Here is a 25,201-nt window from a genome sequence, read left to right as displayed (position 1 = left end):
GCTGATGGATTTTAGTGTTGTATAACAAAGGAATGTGATGAAAGGTTTTCTGTTTTATTAATAGGAATAAGGGTTCAATGAATAAGTTAAATAAAAGGGGAGAAAGAGGGCATCCTTGCCTTGCACCACTTTTAATGTTGATCCTGGATGATATTTGTTTATTTATTTGTATAACAGTGTATGCATTAGAGTAAAGAATTTTAATAATGTTAATGTATAGGTTTGGTATATTGAAGTGAGGGAGAATATCAAACAGAAAGTCTGTGTTGAATCGATCAAAGGCTTTGGATGCATCTATGGCTAAAGTGTATATAGGGATTTTTGCAAGTAGAGAGTGATATCATTGCTTCTAGTGTGAGAGTGTGATCAACTGTTTGTCTATGTAGAATAAAGCCTGATTATTCAGGTGATACAATACTGAGAATAACAGCTTTAAGTCTATTAGCTAGGATTGTGGTCAAGATCTTCTTATCCATATTATCAATAGAAATATGCCTATATTTCCAGGGATTTTTTGTGTCAGAATTAGGGTTTGGAACAAAGATAGTTCTAGATGCATTTAGGTGAATATCTTTTATTCTAAAATGGATAATGTGGTTAAAGAGCTGAAGCAGGATGATGGAAATTTTAGATGTGAAGCATTTATAGAATTCAGCTGTGAAGCTATCGAAGCCAGGGGATTTGTTAGGTTTCAGGTTGTTAATAGCATAGGTAATTTCTTGTTGTGAAATTTCCCTGGCTAGGATATCTTGTTGATCATTAATAAGCTTGGGGAAGGTAACTTGTTTAAGAAGTTTTGAAGCTCTGCTTTGTCTATAGGACATTCTGGAGGACTATAACGTTGAGAATACAGTGATTCAAAGAGGGTGAGAATTTCTTGTGTATTCTGACACGGTTTCCCTTAATATGAAATTTCGATATAGAAGAAGATGGTTTGTTTTGATTTAAGATTCTGGTTAGAAACTTAGAGGGAAATTGGACCCATTCAGAGTAATTGGCTAAGGTCTTTATTTCTTGAAAGGAGAGATTCTCAGCATGTAAAGACAGGAGTTTCTCTTGTAGTTGAATTATTTCATTCTCAGATTCAAGTGAATAATTTGTTTGGATTTTGGCTTCTAGCTTATTTATTTTACCTGTTATGGATGATTCGTTCTTGTTGTAGAGTTTTTATAGTAGGATGCTTTATTAATAAGAAATCCTCTAATCACTGCCTTTGTGGCTGCCCAGGAATAGTCTAAGGAAGATGATTGGGAATTTAAAGATTTAAGGAACTGATCTAGGTAGGACTCAACTTCTGTGAGTATGTCTTCCTTCTTTAGAAGATTGGAGTTTAACTGCCACCAAATACCTGTGTTATTTGAGGATGTTTTGGAAGACCAATGAATAGAAAGGGAGATTTTTGAGTGGTGTGAAAGAGATCTAGGGTCAATATCAAAGGAGATGTCAAAGTTAGTGAATATTGAAGAGATTAGGAAGAAGTCCAACCTAGACCAACTTTGGTGACAATTACAGAAGAAAGTGAATTTGTTATTGTTTGAGGGGTCATTTTGATAGATATAAACATCAAATAAGTTGTAATCTTCTTTTAGTTCAGTTATAGTTAAGGTAGCATATTCATTATAATTAGTATTAATGTTGGTCCTGTCTGTCATCATATCTTGGATAGAATTCCAGTCACCTCCCACTATGTAATAATGATTAGGAAAAAATGAAAGGATTATATAAATTGTCATGAGGAAATTTTGTTGTCCGGTGCATGGAGCATAAATATTAATAAATAGGATAGGTTTATCTAGATGTGTATAATGTGTAGTGAAGTAGCACCATCTTCCCTCTTTATCAGAGTCGTAATTGATTATGTCTTGTTGGAATGGATTTTTGATAATTATAGCAACCCCCCACGCTATTAGTTTTTGCCCCTGATGCAATGATAGTTTTAACCCATCGTCTCCCTCGATCCTGTTCCCACTGGTCATTAGATAGGCGAGTTTCTTGGATGAATATTATGCTTGATATAGTTTTAAACATCAGATGCATAAAAAGTTTTCTTTTCTTATCTGCCTGTAAACCTTTAATATTCCATGACTCTAGTTTCAGCATTAATGAGCTTATTATTTATTAAGTAAAAGACTATAAATGGAGAATGTAGGACTAATTGAGAATAGATATATGATAAACAAGAATGCTTGGGCAAAGATAAGAAACCCTTCCTGCTCTAGAGTCGTGCCTAACCACCACCCATTAAGCCCGGAAGAGACTGGGATATTAGGTATTGAAGCAGCAAAGTAATACAAATTGCATAAAACTTGTAACCAAACTATTACAATGAAACTAATATATCCCACAGTTAACAAACAATATCTACAGAATCTAAAATGCATAACAATCCCAAACAGATTAGAAAAACAAACTCATAGCTCAGCCATCTTGAATTTCTACTGAGAGTTTTATATGTGTATCCAAGTATTAGCTGTATCCCTATCTGATGAATAACACCAAATTCTATTGAGAGAAATGTTTCAACATGTACATAGAATTTCTCTTTTTGAATAAAACCATATCCCTATCCATTAAGTAAGGGTTATTGGTGATAAGGTAGAGTCTCCACTTAGATGTTTGTGTGTAGGTTTAGTAAAAGTACTTAGTAAGTAGGTGTAAGACACATCAGAGTCGAAGAAGTAAACCAGAGCAGCAGTCTAGATTTTCCAAATCAACAGGAAGACTCATGTCTAATAATGATATACAGTGTTCAGAATATATGCAATATTTTCAGAACTAACTAGTTTGAAACATTGTAAAGATACACCTTACAATTCTAGTCACCTTAAATGCAATGTTAATACACTCCATATAGTGTCAATTAGTTGTATATATACCTTTTTGTTGTCCATGCAGTTAGCCAACACTTATTTATTTATACAGAAAAAAATTTTTTTTACTCTGCCAGTAACCACTTATATCAACAGTTGTTCATATATTCAACACATAAAATGACACTCATTATAAAACCTGTCATGACTATTAACATGATGTTACCCAGTCCTAGGATTAGCTGTATAAAACTTTAATTTAAAGGCTCACTGCTGCTTTTCAGCTGTGAGAAACATTTCTGCAGTTTGTTTCTAAGTAGTGGGGCTATTTGTAGCATTTCCATATTCAGGCTTGTATTTGGGCCCAGTGTTTGTGGAGGCTGTGTGTCTGAGCACATATTCAGGGACATCTTGGTTTAGCCAAAGCCATCAGGCATTTCAGTGAGAGAGAATTGTTTGAGGTCATTGGCTGACTGAGGTCACCTGGACTACAGCTTAGACTAAGCACCTCATTGGTTCTTTTGAGATTTCTTTCTTAAAAGCTGTCTCAGGTTTCAACTTTCTGTTACCTAAGAAGTTCAGTTGTGAGTGTTCTGCCATTTCACACTGAGCTAATCGAAGGAAGGACACTGAGCAAACTCAGAGCTATAATATATGACATTAAGTATCCTGTTTTTTGTTTATTTTGTTCTTTATTTCTTTGTTATTTATAGCACTTTGTGTACTGTGTATTTTTCTAGATAGTTTCACTGTGTGTGAGGTATTAACTGGAAATCGTCCACTTTTATTAAGCATCTGTTGGGTTGTTTGTTTCTGATAACTTGTTGCAGTTAAACTCTTTTTTCTAGAGGCTCCTTTAGCTGTTTAAAACTTTCATTTCAAGGCTCACTGCTGCTTTTCAGCTGTGAGAAACATTTCTGCAGTTTGTTTCCCACCCTCCCTCGCTGTTGGTATAGTGTTTTTATAGTTGGTGGCTTTGCAGTTCCCCGCCCCTCCTCCCAGTCTAGTGTCATTACCTCATTCTACCCAGTACAGGGAGAACATCTGAGAAGGCCAATCAACTTAGTTTCTGCTACTCCTTTCTCTCTTTCCACTAAAAAAAATTTTTTTCTAAGCTTCTTTCCTGCCTTTCCTGTGGGTAGTCTAGCCTGGATATAGATTTGCTGCATCCAGGATTATTTGTAGGCTTCTAGGGCCCAAGCCTTTCTGTGTTGGAGGGAAGCCTTCTAGCTTAATTTTGTTTCTTAGAACTAGCCAGTTTTTTGTTTCAGCACTTGTTCAGAACTTATTGTAAGCACTAAATAAGCTACAAATTACTACAGCACTCAACTTTCCTCACTATCTAGAGGAAAACAGTTTCTAGTACTTAACAAATAAGCACCTATTCAGGCATGTGTAAGGGTCAGCCCCCGGTGTTTTCTCCTGTATACCTGATGAATCTGGGCATCTTAGGGCAATGCAGTAATTGCCTCATGTACACAGACAACCCTCTCCTCCTACCACCCAACACTACAACCTGTGAGAGATGCACTTATATAGCCAAACTGGAAGCAAAGCTCTCTTCACCCAAGACTGGACTAGACAGTCAAGAGGAGAAGGTAAACACTTGCACCACACTACACTCAGCACATAGTCCCTCAAAACCTAGACCACCAAAACACACACATAGAAACACAACACACACACCTACATTCACGGAGGCTCTCAGTAAAAACCTGCCCAAGCAACAGGGACCTCCAAAGCAGAAGCACAAGCAACCTCCACCCCTCCAACACAACCCAAATGACACATAGCCCACAAACTCAGTGTGCCACTCAACCACAGCCTATAAGGCATAACAACGTACCCAACACTCTAGTCATAGGTGACTCTATAGTTAGGCACACTTATATTCCACTCACCAGGCTAAACAAGGAGAAAGTTACTGTAAGCTGCCTGTCGGGTGCCAGGATCCGCCACATAACACATGCACTCAGGTCACTCCACAACAAGTACAAATATGACTCTGTCATTGTCCATGTTGGTGTGAATGACCTGAGACGTACCTCCATGGACTACATGAAAAGGGACATGGAGGAGCTGTCCGATCTTGTAGCCCAGGCAGGTATGACCCTAGTCTTGAGTAGCATCCTGCCATCACCCAGAATGATACCACAGTACAAGGACAAAATGATTGACTTCAACAATTGGCTAAGCTTCTGGTGTCATTCTAAGGGGATCCAGTATCTGTCTGCCTGGGATGACATGATCGACAAGCCATGATGCTTTGCCAGAGATGGCCTGCACCTGTCGCCCCTGGGATTCCGGATAGTGGCTAAGGCTCTAGCCACCCCTATAGTGCCTTTTTTAGGCAAGGTTCAAATGACAAATTCACCACCCTAACAGGTACAGGCAAGAAGAATCTGTGGGTATTGCTACTCAATGCTAGAAGTCTAAACCTCAGAATTCACTCTCTCAAGTCACTCCTTAAAATGGAGAACATCGACATCTGTGCAGTGACAGAGACCTGGTTCAAGACTCCAGAGAGTAGCCCTGCATTACCAGGCTATAATTCATACCACACCTTTCGGCCACCTAACCTGGACCGAAACACTAAAGGCGGAAGCATGTCCATATTCATTAAGGATATCCACACCTCCAGGCTAGTTGCTCAGCATAATGCATCTGAGATTATGCAAGTGCAACTAACTCTGGGCAAGACCACAATCCAAATTGTAGCTTGCTACAGATCCCCCACCATGCCCCAGGATTCCCACTCCTCATTTCTTAATACACTAGAAAATATTAGGGTACAACCTAACACCCTAATAATGGGCGATTTCAACTACCTTGCCATTAACTGGGAAAACTACTCATGTACCAACTCTTGTGCTCAACATTTTCTGGAATTCATAAATTCCAATGCCATGGATCAACTTATCCACACCCCCACCAGGGGCAGCAATATCCTAGACATGGTTATTACCAACATGGGCAACCAGTGCTCCATACCAGAGGTCAATTCCTTGATGGTCAGATCCGACCATAAGCTAATCACCCTAGGCATCCTTATCCCTCCCCCACCCCCCATTAGGGAAACCACAGTAAAAAATTTCTCCAAAGCCAACTTCACGCTTCTTAAGACAGAAGTGGCAAACTTCGTGACACCCATGCAGACGGACAATAGAGGTATGACTGCTGAATCCTACACAAATGCACTTTATAAGCACTTACATGAGTGCATGGAGCATGCAATCCCTAACAGAACCAAGATGCTATCCTCCAAAAAAGGAAGCCAATCTGGTGGTCTCCTGCCATAAACAAACTCTACAACAGAAGAAAGAAACTGTTGCAAAAAAGAGTAAAATCCCATGATTGGAGAAACTCCCTGGTCAGCTTCAGTAAGAAGCTGAGATCCCTCATAAAATCCTCCAAAGCTAGTTATGAAAACAAAATCGCCACTGACTCTAAAGACAACCACAAAGCATTCCATAGCTATGTCAAGAATCTCAATGGCAACACTCAGATTAGCTCTGAGTTACAGCACAATGGCACTAAATATACAGAACCAACGGATATTGCCAACATCCTGGCAGATAGGTTCAGTGCTAACTTTACCCCTCTGTCATCCCCAAAAGGGCTCATCTCTATACCAGAAGAATGCAACGTTCCTGTAATCATGGCTGCGCAGGTAAAAACCACACTATCCAAAGCCAAGAACACAGCATCCATGGAACCTGACGACATCCCAGGCTGTGTTCTACATGAACTACAGAATGAACTGGCACTCCACCTAAGTACCATGTTCAATCATAGCCTCACCTCAGGCTATGTGCCCACTGAATGGCGCACAGCGACAGTTATCCCACTCCATCTCTGGTTAACACACAAAGCTATGTCAAACCCAGAGCTTTTAGACATGCTCCACTTAAAGAAATCCCAGTCCCTATGAGCTACACGGTCTAGGGACCTAAACCTCATCACCACAATAAACAGAACATGCTGGAGGGATAGATTCCTGTCCCAGAGACTTCCCATACTCTGGAACAAACTACCTATCTATATCAAACAGAGCTCCTCATTAGCACTGTTCAAGAAAAATCTTGATGATTGGATGGGAGATAGGAAATTCACCCTGGGGATCACTTCTGTGGCTCTGCTCGACAGTGGCACAAGAAAATAATTTTCTTGGGTGGCGAAAGCCAGGGTACCTTTGGCTAGGCTTATATAGGCCCTAAGGCCAATAGCCTAGTACCTACCTATGAACCTATGAACCTATGAATAGGGGTATGCCTATAACTATTAGACTGAAGTGGGACCGAGGCAGTGTGAAGGCAATTTGTAATTATACCAGTCTAGAAACTTCAGTACTGCCCACACATTGCAAGCTTTACATAGTTTTAGTAAACAGGCTACCCCCATTACTTCCTGTGTGTAGATATCGCAGGTGTTATGAGATCAGTAACAGGTTGCTCCTCTTGTATGAAGAACCTTTGTGAACTGAACCTGTAGTATTATTCATTAAAGATCTAAGCCTTGTCTAAGTACGGTTAAGGGGTTGCACATGAATCTGCTATTGAATTATGAGGCTTCTGAAAGGCTTCCCCTCCACCCAACTGCACAGCAAATGTAAAATATCCATGTACCTGTCGCTCGAAAAGGCATGTCATAGCCTCATATTTTTTTTTTTTTTTTTTTATTTAAAAAAAAAAACCTTTAATCGCTGTGAAAACCAGGGAGGATTGACTGAAAAAACATGAACCAGCCCCTTTAAAGTTTTTGGGATGTTCCTCCACGATATGTAGCTTTGTTTACAGGTGCTTGTTTCTTTAAGGTGCCAAGGAATCATTGGAGAGCAAGGGTCAGGGAATGTCACGGTGCCGAAGTTCGTGGTGAAAATGGAAGTTGTAGTCCTTAGTTAAAGTCCTGGAGCCATGAGGAAAAAAGGCCTGCATCACAGCCAGCGATCACCCAAGAGGAAATCCAAAGGAATTTGGTGAGTCATGAAGAAACTGAATAAATCTTCTGTAGTCCAACGCAATCTCTTAGGTGTGGGTTGGATAAATAAAAAGGAGAGTACAAACTGAAGTAAGTCAGCGGTTTTGTTGTGCTGGGTCTGGACAATCGTTAAATGCTTTAAGAAAAACCGAAGTAGCTTCCTTAGTGTTTACTGCAGATAGTTTGCAGCCTTGATGATGGAAAATCAGTGTTTGGGTACTTCATCTGAAATTTTATCTGTTTTTGGATTAAATATGCACAGAAGGGTGCCAACTTTTGCCTCTCCATTTTTATCTGTGCAGGAAGGTCGGGTGTTAAATAGATTTTGAATCCATTCCAAACTATATATTTTTTTGCTTTAGCTGCAAGTAAAAGTTTGTTTACGTGCTGGAAATTTAGAATTTTGGCATAGGCAATTCTAGGATTTTTTTTAGGTTAGAGGATGGTCTGAGGGCCCTGTGAGCTCTTTCAATTATTATCTGATGTATAAAGGGAGCATTGTTTAGGAATAAAGCAAAAATAGAAGTGATAGTTTCTGGTAGGGTATTATGTTCTATCCGTTCAGGTATACCTCTTAATATGATATTGTTGTGCCTGGATCTGGCTTCAAGGTCCAAAAGTTTGTGTTGCATATCCAACACAGTTTTGGCATTGGAATTATGTCAATTTTGTAACTGCTCTATTTTAATTTCATTATCTATAACCTTTGCCTCAGTTTTGTCAATTCTTGTAAGTATCCTGTCTATGGAGTCCCCAAAGGTTTGGAGTTGAGCAGAAAAGTTTTGTATTGCAGTTTGTATAGACTGCGATGCCAATTTTAGATATTCCATATTAGTTGAGTCTGCTTTCATTTTGCCAGTAGGTTTTGTAGTTTCCTGTTGTTTTCCTGTTCTTATCCTCTTGGATAATGTTTCTTTTTCTGGAGATGCAATTGTAGAGTATTTTGCTTTCGTAGCTTGTGAGTCCATGTGTTCGGGATCCTGTGACATAGTCAATTTTCTTGTTTTGCTTGAGTAGGAGATTGCAGGCCAAGACCTCATGGACAGCACATGCAGGGAAGGCAAAGAAAAATCTGCTGCAATCTTCTGTGTATACACTCCTCCTGCTTGTTCCTGATTTAGTATGTGGTAAGAAAAGGTATTCCTTTAGTACAAAGTAAGGTTATTAACCATGTAAGTTAATTCTCTCAGGCTATCTAAAGGTAATGTTTTAGTGCTATGATGCTGAGCTATGATCTAACACTGTCTACAGGACGGCAGCCATCTTAACCTTATACACTTGCATTTTCAAACTGACCCCCATGCTGTTACCATGCTGCTATAGTTATACTATTATAAGAAGTTGTGAGGGTGAGGATGTTATAAACAAAGCAGTATAACCAAGGCATTTTACTATTTGTACATAATAATTAAGGTGGGACTGTTTGTCAGTATTGAGCTATTTCTAGTGATGTCGTTTTAAACTGCAATAGTACGGGAGTTAATATGTTAAATTATTTATTTTTAAAATAAAAAAGTTACTTTTAAACAATTTTCTTTGAGAAATGATACAGCAACATAACCTAAAATAATTAATTGGAGCTGCAGCTAAAAGATTTGTCTCTAGTCTTTTTTTTTCTTTAATAGACCAGTCAGTCTTTGTAGTTTTTCACGTTAAAGATGTACTTACATCTATTTCTTCAGCAGAATTCAATATATTCATCTTCTGAACAAATGAAATAGCATCTTCTAAGTTTTCAAAAGTTTTAATCCTTCAGGAAAAAAAGAGTCTAAGATTTGCTGGGAAGATTAGATGGGTCTTGATTCCAGCTTTTTCAATGATTTTAGCCAAGGTATGCAGGTTGTCCTTTTTGCGACCACTAGGGAGGAATAATCATTATCAAATCTGATCAGTGAGTTTCTAATTTTCAAAGGTGAAGCTGACCATGCTATTTTCAGAACAAACCCCAGTATTTAATAAAATCTGTGTGGGCACCATGTAGAGCTTATACTGAACATATCGGTGTACACGGCCATGATTCCCCATTGGCAATATGCCATGCATATTAATGATGGTGCACTGCCAAGGGACAGCATAGGAACAGGGATATTGAATCAGTGTAGGGAGATGTGTAGAGGCTACCCGTGGTTGTGGAAGCCTAGTCAAATGTTATTTATAGGGTGAGGCTCCCTGTAATGCACTGTTGAAATGCTGTGAATTGTGTTAAATGTGTAATATATAAGTTATATAGTTTTATTTGTTTATTTTTTTTAATTATTTTTCTGCATGTTTGCATGGCATGGAGCACAGCAATGCCAAGCCACACTTACATATATACAGTTGACACCTGCTCCACATGTAAAAATAGAAACTGGATGTAATCAATTATCATAATTATTTTATTTTTCCATTGTAAATTTTTTTTTTGTAATTGCTGTTTGTGTGGCATGGAGCAGAACAACGCAGAGCTGAACACTGCTTATGCATACTTAGCCAACACCTGCCAGACATCTAAAAATAGAAACCGGATGTAATTAATTATTTATTTATAGGTTTGTTTCCAGGTGTTTGCATGGCACACTGCTCAGCAATGCTAACAGGTAGCCTAGTAGTATATGTGAAGGTATTCTACTTTTTAAAATATCCAAGTAGCTAAATGGGTAGAGTTATGGCCTTATGTTTAATAAGTCCTGGGTTCAAGTCCCTAGCAGACAAACCATGTTTGTAATTTAATGTACAATTTGAAAAAAAAAAAAAAACATAAACTTAGGCTACTGCAGGGAGGTTTCCAGGGCTCAGAGTATAAGGAGGTGGCCTGGGACCATTTGGCAAGGGAACTCACCAGTGTTACTGGTATCCCCTGAACAGGTGAGCAGTGTCATCACCATTATGATGACCCAAAGAGGAAAAAGAGGGGAACCTTGGAAACCTGTGTGCAAGAAGCTAGAGCAGAGAATGCCCCATAAATATGTAAGTAATTTTTCCTCTGTTTTACCAATATGCAAGCTGAATGTCTGCAAAACTGGTATGCACAATGGTGTGCTTCTCTCCCAACAGCTGCAGCTCAGAGGGTTTGCAATGTCAAGTCCCATGCTGGCTGCCTGGCAGGTTGCTCCATGAGTGTGGTAAGTATGGATGTATTATGCTAACTGTAGTGCAATAAGCAAGAAAGAGTAAAGCATTTACTGCAATAAAGTATACACAAGAAAAACTGTAGTGCAATAAATGGGCAATTAGAGCTGTAATGCAATGAACGAACAATAACAAGTGTAGTGCAATAAACAATAAACAATGCCAATAGCAGTAAGCAAAATGGTGTACAGCAGGATTGTGTTTTCATAACCATTGCAGTAGAGCTGTATGCATTGATTGTCTATGGTAAGATTGCTGCAGTCAAGTGTAACACTGTAATAGCTGTAGAATGAAAAACTAATGGTCTTCAAACTGCATTGCTTAACTCATAATGCTGTCCAAGGCTATCTCCAGGCCAATATCAGTCACATAATGATCTCTGTTCCTCCTACTTCAGGTAATAAAGGTATATGTGTGAGGTAGCCCACACCATGGGCAGATATTGTGTGTGAACTTCACAGATATTTCAAAGCAATATGAATAAAAAGTGTTCACTAACATTATTGATTCTAAAATAAAGCTGTATTAATATGTGCAGTATGGTTGTATTCCATGCATGTGTGTTCTACAGTCACTGCAGTCAATTATAACACATTAATAGTCCAAGAATGCAAGAAGAATGTCCTGAAATTTGTATTGCTGAACTCATAGTATGGTTCCAGGTTATCTCTAGGCTAGTATCAGTCACGCATTAGTCAGCAGTGACTCAGTAGCTTCATCTGTTAAATGCCTTATGCACAGTACATTATTCAACACACAATCCCGGATTCAAATGCAGGGGTGTATAACACTAAATGTTTAGTATTAGTCATGTAATGCTCACATTTTCTCTCTCCCCAAGAACAAAAGGTATATGGGTGAGGTAGCCGATATTATGAGCAGATATTGTATTTAGATTTCACAGAATATTAAAATCAATAGCAGGAAAGTGTTCACCAGCATTGTTGATTCATACATAGATCTGTTTATTTGCAGTATGGCTGCATTCCTTGCATGTCTGTACTAAGTTGCTTATTACATTATTTGCAGATGCCCCCTACAGTCACAGCTATTGGGTTCTATCCCCAGGCCTCCCAAATGAGCCATGATGGCTGTCAAGTTCATGTACTGTACACAAACATGCCTGTCAAGTGTCAAGATTTCTCATAATATAATTGAAACTGCCTAATCTGTCTGTCACAGGATTACCAGAGAAAGACTACCTGGAATGCAATGTATTACCATAGGTTCAAAAGTTCATAGGTAGGTACTAGGCTATTGGCCCTAGGGCCTATATAGGCCTAGCCAAAGGTACCCTGGCTTTTGCCACCCAAGAAAATTATTTTCCTGTGCCACTGTTGAGCAGAGCCACAGAAGTGATCCCCGGGGTGAATTTCCTATCTCCCATCCAATCATCAAGATTTTTATTGAACAGTGCTAATGAGGAGCTTTGTTTGATATAAATAGGTAGTTTGTTCCAGAGTATGGGAAGTCTCTGGGACAGGAATCTATCCCTCCAGCATGTTCTGTTTATTGTGGTGATGAGGTTTAGGTCCCTAGACTGTGTAGCTCATAGGGATTGGGATTTCTTTAAGTGGAGCATGTCTAAAAGCTCTGGGTTTGACATAGCTTTGTGTTTTAGGCAGAGATCGCCTCTGAGTAGGTGATATGCAATGGAGTAAAGCTGCAGTTTTTTGAGACTGTCTGCATAGGGCATCTCTTTGAGGCCAGTAATCCTTTTTGTGAGGTATTTCTGTGGCCTTTCCAGTTGTTGTAGATGTCTTGTGAGGTACATACCAAAAGAGGCATTGCACTCTATAATGGGTCTAATGAGTGACGAGTAGAGGGGAACAATGACATCTTTTTTCCTGGATGAGAAACCTTTTGTGATGAGGTGTGCCACATAGAAGGATTTCCTGACTACTGTGGTGATGTGATTATCAAAGGAGAGACTACTGTCCACCTGTGTTCCAAGGTCTCTTATCACACTTTCGGTGTTAAGTAGACTATCACCTATGTGGTAGTTCATGGGTACTGAGTTTTTACCAAAAGGAATGACAATGGACTTTTTGGCATTGAGCTTGAGGCCATGGCTTTGACACCAGGCATCTGTCTCAGCAAGGCCCTTTTGTAGGATGTCCACATCTTTTGGAGTTTTGATTATGGCTCCTAGTTTGCAGTCATCTGTGAACTTCATTAGCCAAAGACCTTCTGTGTTGGCCTGTACTTCAGAGAAGTAGATACCAAACAGGAGAGGACCCAGGACTGAACCCTGTGGTACTCCATTTGCCACTGGTCTGAAGCTGGATTTGGAGTCTGCTACTTTCACATTGTGGGTTCTGCCAGTGAGCCAGTTGGCAACCCATCTTGTGACATAGGGATTTATACCTAGTTTAGTGAGTTTATTTAGAATTCCAGAGTGGGGGATGGTGTCAAAAGCCTTGGCAAAATCTAGATAGGCTGTGTGAACCACCTTACCCTCATCTATGGCTTTGGTGACTGCTTCAAAGAAGTCTATCAAGTTTAGGAGACATGATCTGCCTTTTACAAACCCGAACTGGGTGGGTTCCTTAGCTTGGAGATTACCAATGTCATTGTTTATAAGTTCCATGATGATACGCTCCATAGCCTTGCAGACCAGGCTCGTTAGGCTAATGGGGCGGTAGCTTCCAGGGTCTGTGGTGGCTCCCCCTTTGTGGAGTGGGATAACTGTTGCTGTGCACCATTCAGTGGGCACATAGCCTGAGGTGAGGCTATGATTGAACATGGTACTTAGGTGGGGTGCCAGTTTGTTCTGTAGTTCATGTAGAACACAGCCTGGGATGTCGTCAGGTCCCATGGATGCTGTGTTCTTGGCTTTGGATAGTGTGTTTTTTACCTGTGCAGCCATGATTACAGGAACTTTGCATTCTTCTGGTATAGAGATGGGCCCTTTAGGGGATGACAGAGGGGTAAAGTTAGCACTGAACCTATCTGCCAGGATGTTGGCAATATCCGTTGGTTCTGTATATTTATTGCCATTGTGCTGTAACTCAGAGCAGATCTGAGTGTTGCCATTGAGATTCTTGACATAGCTATAGAATGCTTTGTGGTTGTCTTTAGAGTTAGTGGCGATTTTGTTTTCATAACTAGCTTTGGAGGTTTTTATGAGAGATCTCAGCTTCTTACTGAAGCTGATCAGGGTGTTTCTCCAATCATGGGATTTTACTCTTTTTGCAACAGTTTCTTTCTTCTGTTGTACAGTTTGTTTATGGCAGGGGACCACCAGATTGGCTTCCTTTTTTTGGAGGATAGCATCTTGGTTCTGTTAGGGATTGCACGATCCATGCACTCGTGTAAGTGCTTATAAAGTGCATTTGTGTAGGATTCAGCAGTCATACCTCTATTGTCCATCAGCATGGGTGTCGTGAAGTTTGCCACTTCTGTCTTAAGAAGCATGAAATTGGCTTTAGAGAAATTTTTTACTGTGTTTTCCCTAATGGGGGGTGGGGGAGGGATGTGGATGTCTAGGGTGATTAGCTTATGGTCGGATCTGACCAACGAGGAATTGACCTCTGGTGTGGAGCACTGGTTGCTCATGTTGGTAATAACCAGGTCTAGGATATTGCTGCCCCTGGTGGGGGTGTGGATAAGTTGATCCATGGCATTGGAATTTATGAATTCCAGAAAACGTTGAGCACAAGAGTTGGTACATGAGTAGTTTTCCCAGTTAATGGTAGGGTAGTTGAAATTGCCCATAGGTTGCACCCTAATATTTTCCAGTGTATTAAGAAATGAGGAGTGGAAATCCTGGGGTATGGTGGGGGATCTGTAGCAAGCTACAATTTGGATTGTGGTCTTGCCCAGAGTTAGTAGCACTTGGATAATCTCGGATGCATTATGCTGAGCAACTAGCCTGGAGGTGTGGATATCCTTAATGAATATGGACACGCCTCCTCCTTTAGTGTTTCGGAACAGGTTAGGTGGCCGAAAGGTGTGATATGAATTATAGCCTGGTAATGTAGGGGTACTCTGTGGAGCCTTGAACCAGGTCTCTGTCACTGCAGAGATGTCGATGTTCTCCATTTTAAGGAGTGCCTCGAGAGAGTGCATTTTGAGATTTAGACTTCTAGCATTGAGTAGCAATACCCTCAGATTCTTCTTGCCTGTACCTGTTAGGGTGGTGAATTTGTCATTTGAAACTTGCCTAAAAAAGGCACTATAGGGGTGGCTAGAGCCTTAGCCAGTATCCAGAATCCCAGGGGTGACAGGTGCAGGCCAGGCAGACAGATACTGGATCCCCTTAGAATGACACCAGAAGCTTAGCCAATTGTTGAAGTCAATCATTTTGTCCTTGTACTGTGGTATCATTCTGGGTGATGTCAGGATGCTACTCAGGGCTAGGGTCATACCTGCCTAAGCTACAGGATCAGACAGCTCCTCTATGTCCCTTTTGATATAGTCCAAGGAGGTACATCTCAGGTCATTCACACCAACATGGACAATGACAGAGTCATATTTGTACTTGTTGTGGAATGACCTGAGTGCATGCGTTATGTGGCGGATCCTGGCACCTGACAGGCAGCTGACAGTAACTTTCTCCTTGTTTAGCCTGGTGAGTGGAACATCAGTGTGCCTGACTATAGCGTCACCTATGACTAGAGTGTTGAGAATGTTGTTATGCCTTATGGGCTGTGGTTCAGTGGCACACCAGATCCACTTACAGAACATCTTGGTAGTTATATAAGTCCACATTATGTGAAACTGTTCTCTGTATTTGTGTACCTGCATTTGTCATTGCTTGGCCCATACTGACCCGTGCTAATAGCTTGAGAGGTATGTATGTGCTACATCAGCTATAGGAGAATTGTAGTCACTGTACCAAAAGTGACACAACACACCCGTGGTGTATTTTATTATCACTGTTTTCAGGGAAATAATGTGCAGTGCCACTAATGGAATGTTTTTCTCTCTCTCCCCACCCCTTATTTTCATTTATTTATTATTGTTATTTATTATTATGATTTAATATTAATGTATGTTGTTAAACTAACTATATTTCTGCAAAATGTGATGTAATATTATGTGTTATTATGATTCACTATTAACATACTTTGTTAAACTAACTATTTTGTCACCCTTATGGTTTACGTCTTACTGGCATGCTGTTACCATACTGACTGTTATGTAATTTACTGTTGTGTTACACATACTGTACATTAATATGTATTTGTATGAATTAAAATGATGCTCCATTCTGGTAATACTAACAATGGTTTGGTTAGTATTAACCCTAACCTATTGCTATACCTCTATCACCACAGCACGTCAAGGTAGGCCAGTTCCAGCTGATCCCCCTACCTTGCATCAACCAGTTGTGGCACCTAGTCCCAGCACATCTGGGACCCAGACCAGTGGAGCCCCTTCTGCTGACCTTGCATTACCTGCGGTGTCTGGTAATATCATTTCACAGGAAGTGGTGGTGGAGGGGGTGTCATCACCAGGGATGAGTTGTCAGTCTTGGTGCACAGGATAGTCTACAATGGATTTGACCACTGCCTGTGCCAGATTAAGGGCATGATGGCTGACCTGGTGGGGCAGCCTCACCCCAGTGCCCAGCTTCCAGCACTGCCACCCTCAGGGCAGTAAAGGAGCAGGGCTGCCAGTCCCATGGGTGGGGATGTGAGTCATGCTGCTGCTGTCTGGAGGCAAATGGGACTTAGATTCCACAACACCATCCCTCTCCAAGGTGTTCACCACCTCATGTGTCAAACACCATCCCTGACTGATTCTTGTCTATTTTGTCTGCCTGCAAATGCATCCTCACTTACCCAACTTACCTCCCCCACATATACCTATCTCCCTTCCTCAACATTTCACTCACACCTTAAAAAAAAGGGCAGCTGTCCCCAAAAAAATATTGCCCTATACATAGTTCTCCATTTCATCCACATGTCCACTGGACAGAAGTAATTTAGTCCACTTGGCTTCACAGCACAGTTATGTTGTCCTCACCCCTCACTCTGTGGGTGAGAGTTCAAATCCGAGCACATATTATGTCAAAGCAGACAGTTGTTGCTGTACAAGAAATGGATAGCTATGGTTCTTTCCTACACCCTTCCTGCACATCCCTACCTGCCCTCCACTATATGCTGCATCATGCATCTTCACTAAGCTCAGCTAAATAGAGCTATAGTGATCATATGTGCCCTTAAAATTCTATTACATATAGACAAAATAAAAACCTGCCCCATGTCTTGAAACTGACACCATTGCCTCTGTGAACCAGTGCAATAACTTGCCACACCATGCAATTCTTACTTAAAATTGGTGGTTTAAAAACATAGTAATTGACAGTTACAGTCATTAAGTATGCTTCAGAGTAGCTGCATGGCACACTGTGCCTCCCAAACTTGAATAAAACTTAATGGAAAACATGGGTGTGTTCCTGGGACTCTGGTGCAATAGTACACCACTACAAAGCCAAAGACATAATAATGGATGTAAGCGAGGCCTCTGATAGCAGTACATGTGTACTTTTATTAGCAACATGTAGAAAGACATCTGCTAAGCCATTAATGGCAAAATACTTGTGCAGCTGGAACCCTGGTGCAGGAATGCATCCATATAAAGCCTTGCACATACTGATGGACGTAGAACATGATTGTCACAGCTTGTAGGTTTGCACATATGTCTTGAAAATACATCAGCTGCAGCAGTGACTGAGTAGCTCAGTCTGTTAAATGCCTCATAAGCAGTGCATTTTTGCCACACACTGTCCTGGGTTCAAATCCAGTGGGGTGTAGCACTGAATTTTTAGCACTGTGAAGCCAGCAATTAATGACAGAATCATGCACTCTTTATCCACACAATGCATGTCAAATGAATTGACTACTTTTAACGGATGAAAGTCACAGGCCTGCAGGTAGGAACATATTTCATGTATCCCTATAGCAAATGTTGTCTTTCAGGAATTATGTACCATAGATGCCATGCACCCTTCTCAGATGTGGATAATGAAATTACACTGCAAGCACTAAGGCAACATCATTACATCCTACAATCAGGGAGAAACAAAGCAGGGAAAAGTGGGCTGCATTGTGGGCAAACCTTGTCTGTGATTTGAATGGCATGGACCAGCAGGGCAGGACATATGAGCAGGTTCAGCACTAGGCAACCAACATGATAAATGCTGCACAACGAAGGGCAGCAGATGTAGCCAGGGATTGTGTTGTCACCGGTGGAGGGTCTGCAGTGTTAGAACCACTCTTGGCCACTGAGGCACACACAGCAGCTCCCAGGCATCCATCACACCATACATTGTGGAGGGGGGTGCCACAGTTTCCACAGCTGAGGAGTGTGCAGGTAAGCTTACTGTGATCAGCACTGTAATACTGTAGCAGTCAGTATGTCAGTCTGTAGATACTTTTATGTGGGTGCCAGGTCTTTTTTCTTTGAGGGGGGTTAACCTCAGTTATACACTCATACTCAGATTGTGGTCAATACAACAGGTAACACAGTAGCTACTGCAAATGTGAGATATATGGATGTATTACCTTGTTGTGCTGCAACATGCAGTGGTACTGACATTACCCCACCCTCAACTTTTCACAGGTCCTTCAGGTATTGCCCAAGGCCATTGTCCTGCTCCTGGTAAGCATGACACTTGTGTTTTTAACTCATTAACCCCGAGTACCTTCTCATGGCGCCTGTGTGCTTAACACCGAGCGTGCCATGAGAAGATACTAATTGCAAGCTGTTACCCCCGAGTGCCTTCCACAATCGTGAGAAAATGTACTGTAGATTTGTAGTTTAGCTTAATGTAAAACACGCTGAAATTGTAACTGAACTTGTAATTTATCTTATGCAGTTACGATTCAGCATGTTTTTACATTAAGGTCACATTGAACTTTTAGTAGAAAATCCACTTACAAAGTAGTTGCTAAAGCAAGTGGTGGCAGCCAATCGGATTCTTGCAATCCAAGTCACCACTTCGTAACACCTCCACCCCCAACATTATTTTCTACAATGGGTTTCTCGTTGCACCTTTGGCCAAGAAGTTCCTGGTTCCCGGTTCCCGGTTCAGCTACAACTACGGTAAAAATATTACTGTTAAAAGGGAGTGCTTTTTCACTTGCAATGTACAGTTAACTTATAGCTAGCTGATTCCTGGTTTTAAAATAGCCTAGACTTGTTGGTTTGCCAGAAAATGAAGCACAGAAATACACAGATGCAACTCTTTTTTTTTTTTTTTTTGTCTGAATGACATTGCCGAAGATAGCACTTAACCTTGCAGGTTAAGGTAGCACAGCAGGGCAGCAAAATAGTCTTACATTTAGTAGAAATCATTCGTAAACACTGAATGAAAGAATTAATGAAATGTGGTTGTTTGTGGTATTGATCGGCATTTGAAGCATGGAGCTTCTCTAGCCTCATTGAGCCAACCATGTTCGTTTGCCAGAAAACCAGAAATACTCAGATGCAACTTTTCTTTTTTTTAATTGAATGACATTGCCGAAGCTAGCAATGGCTGTCTGTGAACCTTAGTGTTTTCCAGCGCCTCTCATACAACTCCGTAATTTCACACAAACATGAAATTGTAGCAGTTATCTTTTAATAGAAATCATTCATTTACAAACACTGAATGAAAGAATGAACGAAATTTGCTCGTTTGCGGTATTGATCACCATTTGAAACACAGAGCTTCTCTAGCCTCACTGAGCCAGCCACAGCAGTCAGCAAACAGGTAGAGCATGAGATTCTATCTAGCATTATTGAACTATTATGCTTCTTCGTTTGCAGAGAAAAATACACAGCTGCAGCGGTTTTTTTTTTTTTTTTTTTGAATTATATTGCCGAAGATAGCATGTAACCTTGCAGGTTAAGGTAGCTCAGCAGGGCAGAAATACTGTCTTAACTTTAGCAGAAAGCATTCATTCTTTCATTCATAAACACTGAATGAAAGAATGAATGAAATGTGCTCGTTTGCGGTATTGATCGGTATTTGAGGCATAGAGCTTCTCTAGCCTCACAGAGCCAGACACAGCAGTCAGCAAACAGGTAGAACATGAGACTCTAGCATTATTGAACTGTTTTAACGCTTCTTTGTTTCCCAGAAAAAATACACAGCTGCAACTTTTTTTTTTTTTTGAATGACATTGCCAAAGATAGCACGCAATTGCATTGCAGGTTAAAGTAGCTCAACAGGGCAAATCATTCATTCTTTCATTCGTAAACACTGAATGAAAGAATGAACAAAATGTGCTCATTTGCGGTATTGATCGGCATTTGATTTCATAAAGTTTTGAAAAGTATTATGTTCATGGCAGTGATCGAATGGCTTAGTCCTTTTTATCAGGAACCAGTTTCTCACAAGTCTGTTTTGCTGAGTTGGCCCCTCGACTGAATGATACTTCCCCAAGTTTTGCGGAAGTGGGTTCACTTCTCACAACCCCCTTATGTAAAAATGTGTATTTCAGGGTCACAACAATTAGAGCATTCACTTAAGTGGAGGAGGATGTGAAGCAAAAAAATTACATGCAAATGGACTGGTGAACAGGACATAGTCCTTGCTAATGGATGTGCCTTTTATATGTGGAAAGTACTAAGGAGAATTTTTTTTAAGAAATTTGGCACTGGGATGTTGAGCATAACTGGATTTAGTTTATGACAATGAAGGTAGAATGGGCTACAGGGCAGTAGAGGAAGTAATGTTTTTCTTTTCCTCATGCTTACTTTTCTGTAGTATGATTGGTAAGAGGAGTGAACGTGTTCATGGACAAGTTGGAAGAAACCGATAATAGGCATGTGTGACATTACAGAAAAACGTTTAATCTAATGCTTCCGTTTCATAAAGGCTTCAGTCATTGGTGTATTGATTTTTCTTTAATTATGAAAAAGTGTACTTTATTGTTTGTAGTGATTCCTAATATTTTTTGGCTGTGCAAATCTCTCTTATATATGCTTATGTTCAGTAGTCAGCGTACCACTGTCCCAGACTGATACTGCTCATGAGTTTGCAATTTACACCAGTTTATGTAGCTGTTCCACTAACAGAAAATAAATAGTAAGTGTGTTGCTTCCCTGTATGTTTCAGGAGCCTGTCTCCTTTTGTTAACATTATCCTGGTGGATAACTTACAGCAATACTGTCTGAAATGTTGTTGTTAATTTTACAGAAAAATGGTATCATGTCAAATGAGTGGGGATTGCTATACTTCCTGGATAGCATTTTCTCAAAGAAACTAAATGTTTTTGTTCTTTGCTATCAAGTGGTTATAGTTAAGCTAATTAATGCTTCACTTTACTTTTTTTTTCACATTGCAGTGATGGCAGCTTGTATCTCTGAGTATGAGTTGACTTAGTAGCTGTAGTTTTCCTTGCTTCATGTGTCAATAAGTAATAATATCTTGTATATATTTTGTTAAAGTATCTTGGTAAGTTTCTGATGTATATGTTTCTGTTGGGGTAGGGTGATGGTCCTAGCAAACTGTTGAAGTTGGGTTCCTGTGAAGAGTGAAGCTCAGATACATATTTTATGTCTGTATGTGTTTATTGAAAAGCATCAGGAGCTGTTTGAGGAGGATTCTACGATCAGTGCTGCAAGTGCTGTCTGAATGCACTCTTCCTCCCTAACACAACCCTGCTGTGGGAAATAGGTCAGTTTTCATAATCTCGACCTATCATTCATTCTGATGACATTCCTTACTGTCTTCTGAAGGTTCTCCCTCACCACAGGTTACACACCTTTTCTACTCTATCCTCCTGAGTAGTAGACACTTGATCCCAAGCCAAGTGGCTTTGCTGTAGTGCCCTTCCATCTTGTCCTCTGCATACATAGGATGTCCACCTACATTCTTACCATTATGTCATCCACTTCCAAGCTGCGTCCTGTCAGTGAACCTACATTGTGTTCAGCAATTAGTTCATGTTTTGCAGGTTGATTTGTTTACTTGCAGCCTTCACTTAGAAGAGCTATCTTAGGTAACCCACCCTGAGTGGCTGGTTTGCCATGTAGCTGCATGCCTCAGTACAGAGTCACCTATGACTAGAATATTAGGTTATGTAGATGCTTGTCTTGCACTCATAGTATCTAAGATAGTGGTTAACTTGGTTACTGTGTGAGGTGGTAGGCTTTTTCCCCTGTTGCTGTCTTGGGATATTGCTCAGGGTGTTCTTGTGACACTTTGGCAAAACTTTTCCGTTGACATTTTTTTTTCCTTGTCTAACACTACTTTTTTATATAGCTATAGTGTTTACACAGGGTTCCTGATTCATAGAGGGGGACCTATAGCTTGCAAGGAAGTGGCATGGTATTTGGCTGATGGTCATTTGAAGACTGAAAAGCTCAAGTTCATTGTCCTGTTTGACCAGGCATGAGATATGTTTTTTAATGTAAATTCAGACACACCTTTACTCCCTATCTGTATATTACCTGCTCTAAGGTACAGTATATAAAGGAAACATGATTTGACTATTAGTTCCTGTATTTCCTGCCAGTACTTGGTTCTAAGAAGCTAGCCATTTCTGTATGATTTTGACCTGCAGAAATATTGTGTTATTTATTGCTGGTATTTCACATAGCAAATGTGCCACTAATTCTAGCCAAGTTTCCTATAATTAATTTGTTGCAGATGTCTCCCAACTTATTAGCTGAGTATTACATGCATGGTGCTGCCATGTTGTGTTTTTTTTTCTTGGCCTTGTCAGTCACTTGTGGAATTTAGGTGAGAGGAAGCGCTCAATATTTAAGTGTTATACTATTTTACTGAATTACTGGGGTCTTCTCCTTACTGATAATAATAATGAGCCTGTTACATAACCGCACAAGTAATGTAATGACTGCCTACTCAACAGGTTATGTGCAGCAATTATCACCTGTGTCCTGAGCATGCATAAGTCTGCATGTCATTATCACAGTGCAGTTAGAATATACCCTGAATCATTATCACTTTTCAGGCAAAACTCTCAGCAGCTGTCACTGTTATTCACATAAGTAGAAGTCGTTATCACATTGATGAATGCACAAAGCAGATTTGGGTTTTTCTCCACTTAGGGTCATTGCAAACCCCCCCCCCCCACCCAGTTTCTTTCTGTCATTTGTACAATTTCTGTTTCTTTACTTTCTCTGATGTCTGTATTATACCTTGTCTGCTGTCTGTATTGTGTTGAGAGTATAAACTATGTAATGCTTTTCTTATAAATTAAGGTAATCTGATATAGTACACAATGAGTCTCTTAGGAGTATACATTAATAATTTGTTCATTTGTGTGTATGTGGAAGAATATATTGTACAGTATTTACTTTTTTACTTATAAGGCAATGACAGTATCCAAACTCATATGTTGTCTGTATTTATTTGAGACTGTCCTACACCGTTGTGGTTTCCTGTGCTTTTGACATGTAAAATCATTTTGTTGAGTTACTGATTATAGAGTCTTGTTCTTTTACTATTTGTTATTAAATATATTTACACCTATCTTTGTGGGTGATAGCTGTGAGGCATATTTCAGCTGTTAGAGTACTTGCATATCTATTTGGTGAGCTACCCAGGGTGTAAGGTAGCTGGGAACAAGGCTGAGGCTAGAATGACAATTGGCAGCATAAGAAAAATAAGTTATATACTAGCCGTAATGTTCCATCGGAGTTGGGAACCTGGGGACTCTTCAGCTTGGTCCCATAGTGCTGCTGTCCTAGGTAAGCATGGCGTCAGGGGCCACTGTGATGCAATTTTTCCCTCCGGGAAAGGACACATGCAAAAAGACAAAGCCTGGGTCAGTCTTGGTCTTTTCACATGTTGTCTTGCTGTAGCTCTCCAATCAGTCTCCCACCCTTCAGGTGTAGTACATTTATGTAGGTCAGGGTAGTAAATGTATGAAGGTCAGGGCAGCAATTAGTAAGTTACTTCCATCCCTCATCCTTTAGGTCCATTGCTGAATGGGCACATGTAACTGGAAAAGGCAGAGGTAAGGCAGAGTGCTGGCACTGCATGCAATCAGGAGTCATTGCTGCTACCAGCAGTCTTGAGTGGTATCCAGCACAGGTATGGGACACTTCAGACACCCACGACCTGAAGCCCCATGCCTGTCCTCGGCATATTAGTGGAGTGGAGGTCCTTACCCTGGCTTTTTTTCATTTACATGTGCCCTTTCTGTGCCCCCCTGTCAGTCATTGTGTGTAATTTGGTGTTTTCACGGGTAGTAGGTATGTACCTCTGCAGCATCCTCACCACTTATGTACCTAATGCAAAGAATACTGCCCGTGTGGATAGGATGGAAGATTTGGATGGGCTAACCAGGTAATGCATATAATATACATATATATGTAGTCTTCCAATACATCTGTCAAACATCAGTAGTAATCTGCATTTTCTTTCCTGTGCAGGTTTGCCCACCTTCTGACACTGACATGGCTTCACGACCAGAAGAACGACAAGTGAGAGTGGGGTATGTGGCCATTCTACATTCACTGGGCTGCTAGCCATGCCTCCGAAACTGAAACCCGGTACAACTTGAGCTTTCCCACATCCAGTGTGAAGATATACTGGATTGCAAGTAGAGGTATTTCCTTGGAGCGGAGTACTGCAGTTCTTTGAAGAGAAGTGTTTCATCTACCCTGAGCCCGACATTCTTGTGCTGCACCTTGGAGGGAATGATGTCATCTGTCAACCACTCGGAAGGCTATGGTTTCAAATCACAGCAATTTTTGAACACCTGAAGTCTTGGTGGCCATGTTGTCATTTTGTGTGGTCTGATACAATTCTTTGACAGGTATGGAAAATAGCAAACTGTCAATGGGCAGCTCAAAAGGCCAGACGTTTATAGAATGGGTTCATGCATAGCTTGACGCACAGGGTCGGTGGATCTATGATCTGCCATGACAGCATCACTGTGGAAGATATTCACCTGTTCAGAAGGGATGGCATTCACCTAACTGAGGAGGGAATTGCGTTGTTCTTGACCGACCTCCACAATGGTGTGAGGAGAGCTATGCAGGATTGGTAACATGCAGCTTGTGAGAAGAATGGAAACACCCATGACCAAGTAGTACCAGTATAGTAAGTAAAACTCTATTATGAAAAGTGTTGTGTAAAATATATTTATCTCAGTTTGGCAAATAACTGTGGTAAGGAGCTCTGGCGAGGATGCTGAGAAAGAACAACTGTTTGACAGTGTAACCATGTACAATCTAATATGTCAGTGACCATCCTGCAATACTTCTTTTTTTAGTCTGCTTTTATCAGGCATGTGTAGAGTTTAGATGACAGGAAGGGCTTACTAATACAGAACTTGATCCCTTAGGTCCATTGCTGAATGGACACATGTAAAGAGAAAAGGTACAGGTAA

The sequence above is a fragment of the Protopterus annectens genome, chromosome 11.part0, assembly GCF_019279795.1.
Source record: "Protopterus annectens isolate FY-2018-M chromosome 11.part0, PAN1.0, whole genome shotgun sequence".
NCBI classification, from domain to species: domain Eukaryota; kingdom Metazoa; phylum Chordata; order Ceratodontiformes; family Protopteridae; genus Protopterus; species Protopterus annectens.
The sequence above is the reverse complement of the archived record's forward strand: the minus strand, read 5'-3'. Positions refer to the sequence as shown.